Source organism: Coffea eugenioides, chromosome 2 (assembly GCF_003713205.1).
Source record: "Coffea eugenioides isolate CCC68of chromosome 2, Ceug_1.0, whole genome shotgun sequence".
In the NCBI taxonomy this organism is placed as follows: Eukaryota; Viridiplantae; Streptophyta; class Magnoliopsida; order Gentianales; family Rubiaceae; genus Coffea; species Coffea eugenioides.
Genome location: NC_040036.1, coordinates 72499416 through 72505708, shown reverse-complemented (window position 1 = coordinate 72505708; position 6293 = coordinate 72499416).

The window sequence follows — 6293 nt, the reverse complement described above, 5'->3', positions numbered from 1 at the left end:
TGATACCTTCTCAACCGATCAAATACTTGTCTCAAGTACTCCAAGCAATTACTTCTTTTCTTTGATTTAACAACTAAATCATCCACATAACACTCGATATTTTTATAAAGCATGTCATCGAAGATGCTTTGCATTGCTCTTTGATATGTGGTCCAGCATTTTTGAGACCAAAGGGCATTATTTTATAACAATAAATACCCTTAGGAGTACGAAATGCAGTGAACTCCTCATCCTCAGGTGCCAGTCAAATTTGATTATACCCAGAAGAGCCATCCATAAATGACAGAACTTCATGCCCAGTAGTTGCATCAATCATGAATTCAGCGATCGGTAAAGGAAAGTCATCTTTAGGACAAGCATTGTTAAGATCTTTGAAATCGACACAGATGCGGATTTGCCCATTCTTCTTTCGCACGGGCACGATACTCGAAATCCATGTGGGATATTTAACTTCACGAATAAACTCGGCTTCAATAAGCTTATTGACTTCAATTTCGATCAACAAAATCAAATCGGGTCTAAATCGCCGTTGTGCTTGTTTCACCGATCGAATTCCCTTTTTAACAGCCAAATGGTGGACGGCCACTTTTGGATCTAAATCTGTCATTTCTTTATAAGTCCAAGTAAAAATATCTCGATACTCTTGCAAGAGGTCAGCATATGCGTTCTCTTCGTCAGGACTCAGTGAAGCACTTACATATATTGGACGTGGGTCTTCTGAAGTACCAAAATTGATCTCCTTTAGATCATCCACAGTGGCCTTAACACCTTCTTCCAATTCAAGTGGAGCGTCTTCAGCATCCTCTTCTTCTTGAGGAGAGTCACCGTCAATTATGGTTATATGATTGCATGAAGTAACACTCTCTTCATCATCCTCTTTTGATCTTGTGTACACCACGATATGCTCCCTGACCTTCAATTCAGTCCCACACTTTATTACAAGGTCTGTGCATTTTCTCATTCTCGAAGGAACGATACTCTCAAATTTATGAGAACAATCAAAAGGTTCTTTAAGATTTTACAATGATATTGCCATTTTTCCTTTACTCTTATGAGAGTCTTGAGACTTTTGTCTTCTTTGTGGTCCTAATCTTTTAAAAATAGATACCCGTGGAGTTTTATTCTCCTTTTCGTGAAAAGTTTAAAATTTACCAACTATTTGAGAAGACTCATCCTCCACAGCAATATATTGGCTACTAACTCTATTGATCTTGATGCGGATTGGTGTAAGAAAGGAATAGCCAAGACCAAATTTAGGATTTTCAACAGTATATCCTTTTTCTTTCAACATCTTTTGGGTAGGATTCAATCCATGAATTATGTCACTAGTAGATTGACGGGATGGAACATTTAACACCGCAGATTCTTTGAGATCGTATCCATCCTTAGCGAGAAGCTTATAAGGGATAGGATCAAAACCTTCTTTGGTTCTTGACTTTGGTATGGTGTCTTGTTCAATTTCAGATTCTTTGCTTAAAAAGTTAGACCTTTTAAGTTGAGAAGATGACACCTTCTTTGTATCAAGATGAACTACCGGAAGAGTCAAATCTTTTAGAGTTTCATGCTAAATTGCAGGTGACTGTCCCTGTTCCATTCTTGACTTGGGAGGGTAGCGAAAGACAACTGATTCATTGTTTGGCAATAAAACATCAGTTTCTCCATGAACTTCCTCTTTTGATTTCGAAATCATCATTTTCTCCCCTTTTGCACTTGGAGATTCGGGGTTCTGGATTTTATCCCCAAATAGAGGTTGCTCAAACTTATCCTTCGCATTGTGCCTTTTGATGTAAAATTTGGCATCAGCGATATACGCTTCCGCCTCAGTGAAAGGGTTATCATTGGCTTTCACACTTCTTGCCACCCCATTTTGACAGTACTTGAAACATTAATGAAGAGTTGATGGTACAACTCCATTTTCATGAATCCAGGGCCTTCCCAGTAGTACATTGTATGTTGTATTAGCATCTATTACATATAACAGCGCTCTGGATGACATGTCATCAACGACTATCTCCAAATTTAATGATCCCAGAGCTTTTTGCCCTCCTTGATTAAAACCTCGAATCATCAGTCGGCTGTTGGAGAGTTCATCAACCGAGATGCCAAACTCCTTCAGAGTCTTTAAAATAAGAATATTGACTGCGGAACCTCCATATATCAAAATTCTATTCACTTTTTGCTCATTTGCATAACCAGTCACAAACAAAGGGCAGTTATGCGGTGTTGACCCAAGCAACAAGTCTTCACTAGTGAAAGTGATACTTATGACGTTCACTTTTTCATTGCCGGTAGGCATGCGACCTTTTTCATTACCGGTAGGCATATGGGCTATCTCACAGAGAGATTCGCGAGTATTATCCTTTTGTTCTTCGACATTATCTACTCGCGTTGTGTGACTTGCGATCACATCAACATCAAAGAATTCTTTTAGCATGAATTCTTTTAGAGTGACAGGAGTTCGTGACTTTTGCTTGCAAATTCGACTTTCTTGAAGATTACGACAGTCATTGTTTCTCTTTACATCCTTATCTTTCCCCTTCCAGATCACCAGGCTTCTTGTTAAGGCCTTGTTTGCCTTACTAGATGGATGGGAATGTCGCCTCCTTCTTCGCGTGACTAAAGTCCATCCTTCATCATCCATGCCGGGCTGTAATGCTTTCTCATCTTCATATGCATGTTCTTGAAGAGTTGAAGGAGTACCTTCTTGTTCGATTTCTATAGGATCTAATGAACCAAATTGAATTGTTGGCAATACCGGTACCATGACCCTTTTAATCTCCATGGATTGCAGAGAATCAATGGACGTTTGATTCACACTTGCCTTGTCTTTTTCAAGGAGAATTTTTTCTTGTCTCACCAACTCCATTATTTTGTCTTTGAAGACAAAGTATTTTTGAATGGGATGCCCAACCAAGCGGTGATATTTACAATAATTTGGATCATTAGTGTTTCTGGACTCGTCAGGTTGCTTCATCTCAGGAAACGTGATCAAATTTATACTTAACAGATCGTCAAACATACCAGGGACATCAGAATCAAGGAAAGGGCACTCCTTATCTTGCATCTCCTTGAGAGTCGATTTCCTCTTTCCTTATTTTTGATGTGCATTGATCTTTTTTCCTGACAGTTTTGGGAACGACCTTAAAAGGTATTATACTTGTAGCCATAGCCTCTTTCTTTTCATTTTTGAATGGTGGCTTGTCCCCTTTCCTCGCTTCTTGTCTCTCTTTAGCCTTGTGAGGGTCAGGAACTGGTGGTTCTTATCCATCAAGATTAATTTTCAATTTGTGGGCTTTTGTGGACAATTCATCAAACGTTTCTGGTTGTACACCTTGTAAGATGTATCTGAGTCCCCAGTGCATACCTTGAATACACATCTCGATCGCGAAAGATTCAGAAATTCGATCTTTGCAATTTAAGCTTCGATTCCTCCAACGGTCGATGAAATCAATGACAGGTTCATTCTTCCATTGACGTGTATTAGAGAGTTCAATCATGCTGACAGTTCTATTTGTGCTACATAAGCGACTAAGAAATTAATGCTCTAACTTCTCCCAACTGTCAATGGTTCCAGACTCCAGATCTGTATACCAATCAAAAGCATTACCCTTCAAAGAACGAACAAATTGCTTAACGAGCAAGTCACCATTAGTGCCCGCATTGTTGCAAGTTTTCACGAAGTATGCAATATGTTGCTTAGGATTACCCTTGTCATCAAATTGTTGATATTTTGGAAGTTGATATCCTACAGGCATCTTCAAACCTTCCACTCTAGCGGTGTAAGGTTTAGTGTAATCGCTGTATGACTTGGCGCTTCCACAAATCTTATCCTTGATTGTGCCTTTGATAAACTCCTTCAGATTATCAACATGAATGGTGCCATCAGGGGAGATTGAAAATTCCTTCGCGGCTTGTGACTTCGCATCCCCTTTTTCCTTCTCCCTTGATGACAAGTCCCCTTCATCTTGCACTTTGAATTTCTGTTTGGACATACTAAGGCTATTTTCGCCTATATTTTTCACCATAGCCATTAATTTGCCTATCTTGGCATCTTGACTTTGCGCATGCACTACTAGCCCTTCGACAATTTTGGCTAGATTCGAAATCTGGTCTTTCACAGTTGTGGTATTAGTCATCATGACGGGCATCATCACAAAGGTAGCAAAATCACTTGGGTTATCAATGGATTCATCATGGGCTCATTTCTTCTTGGGAAGCATCTTGAGGTTTGTTTCTTCAGTCAAAACGTTCACTTTAGCCCTTTCTGCTAATTTCTTGGCCTTGCTCCTTGTCAGAGGTGTAGTATACTGCGTCTCTTGAATTATTGAGACATCGGCCACTAAACTTTCAAGAGAAAAGTTCACCTTCTTTAACTCCATTGAATTGTGAAACTGGTAAGTTGTTGGAAGAAAAGAGATGAGAGGCAGAGATGGTCCCACCGGGCATGCCAAAAATTTGTAAGCACAAATTTTGTTGCCTAAAATAAAGGACAAGAAAATTTGCACAAATATCAAATTTATTAAATTAAATAATAAGTAGGTTACAATCTCTGAAAATTCTTGAATCAAAGAAATTAATCCCCTGATTCTTCTCTTCGAATAGCTTCAATTGAAGGGCCAAAAAGCTTGTTCTCCAATCGAAAGGGCGTTTCCTACAATTTCGGCGTAGAAAACGACGTCGAACACTTGAAACTCTTAAGTCTTCAACACCAATGGCAAGAGGATTTGTTTGACTTGATTTGGACTTGGATAGAAGGAAAAGCTCTTGAGAGAATTTGACAGAGTTTCTCCGAATGTTAGGGATTTTTCTATCTCTTTTGCCTTGAGGGAAGGCTTTTATTTATAACCAAAATATGTAGACTAGGTCTTCAAGAAAACCATCAGAATCTTCCTGCATTTTTGGATCACTTGACACTTAAGAAATCCATTTAACTTGGGCTTAAATAATGGGTCAATCCAAATAGTCCATTGTGAGTAAATCAATTAATTCACTCCAATTTAAATGGACATTACAAATTTAATTTGATTTAATAGCTCATATAATATTGGCCCAATTTGCCAGTCCAAAACATGATGAACTTCTATAATTTAATTTAATTTAATCAAGGTCAATTAATTTAAATAACCCTTGATTAAATAAATTAAACAAATTTTCTTTGTCTACAAAGGCCATAAATGCAACGCTTGTTTGACATGTTATCAAATGAAAAAAATTGTAATGATAGGATAATATTTTGATAAAAATGAAATTAAATTTGGGATTAACCCTTTCAATATAAACAGACCATAAAGAAGAAATTTGCTTAGAGAAATTTGCTTGAGTTGGGTCATATCAGTACAAGCTGACGGATTCCCCCCGCCCCAACGTAGCCCAAGTAAGTTTTACTGATTTTATAAATCAAAATTTGACTCTTCCCTAAAAAAATAAATTTTTTATCATAACCAAAGGTCTGGTAAGTTACGTAACGTTCACCTTTAATATTATTTTTTTCATCGGTTATGAAAGACTGGTACGTTTCGTACCATTCCTTTTTAATATTACCATCTGTTAATATAAGTTAAATGTTACTTTCAATTACACACGTTTTATGTTATCAGATATTAGTTTCCAACGTTACTTTCAGTTAATTCAAATTAACCGTGTGAGTTGTCAATTAATTCAGTTAACCGTGTGATCATATGGAAATGGAATTGGAGAAGGGATTGCGGAAAACTTTACAAAGCAAGAGTTAAAGCAGGATGAGAGAATGTCATCTTTTTTTTGAGGGGGTTTTCCCCATACGATTGTTAATTGTGAAAATTTTATTAGAACTGGATCTCAATTGAATGATTTAGGGATGTGAAATCTTGCAATTGCAGGTTTAAATAGCTTATTTTGACCAATTGTCATGTCATGGGGATGCTGCCTTTTTCAGGGTGCACCAATGCAGCAAATTAATTAGCTAGTTATAACTAATTAGAGAAAAGGGAAAAGAAAATGCTATTTTAGTTTTTTGATAGAAATTGGTCAATATCAAGTCTATTTGTCATTCATGGAAGTGCTTTTCCGATCACTGTTAGGTTTATTTTTTTGCTTCATTATACGTAATTGTAATTCCTTCTTGAGTCAAAGCCTTCTCCTTTTCCCCCCTCTTTTGCCAGCTTCTTAGATGATGAAAAGAAACTCCAAACACATACAATGTTTTACATAAACGGGAGACTTGTATTTGAACACGAAAGACCATATCTACGGAAGAGAGAGAGAGAGAGAGAGAGAGAGAGAGAGAGAGAGAGAGAGAGAGGTACGAAGATGCT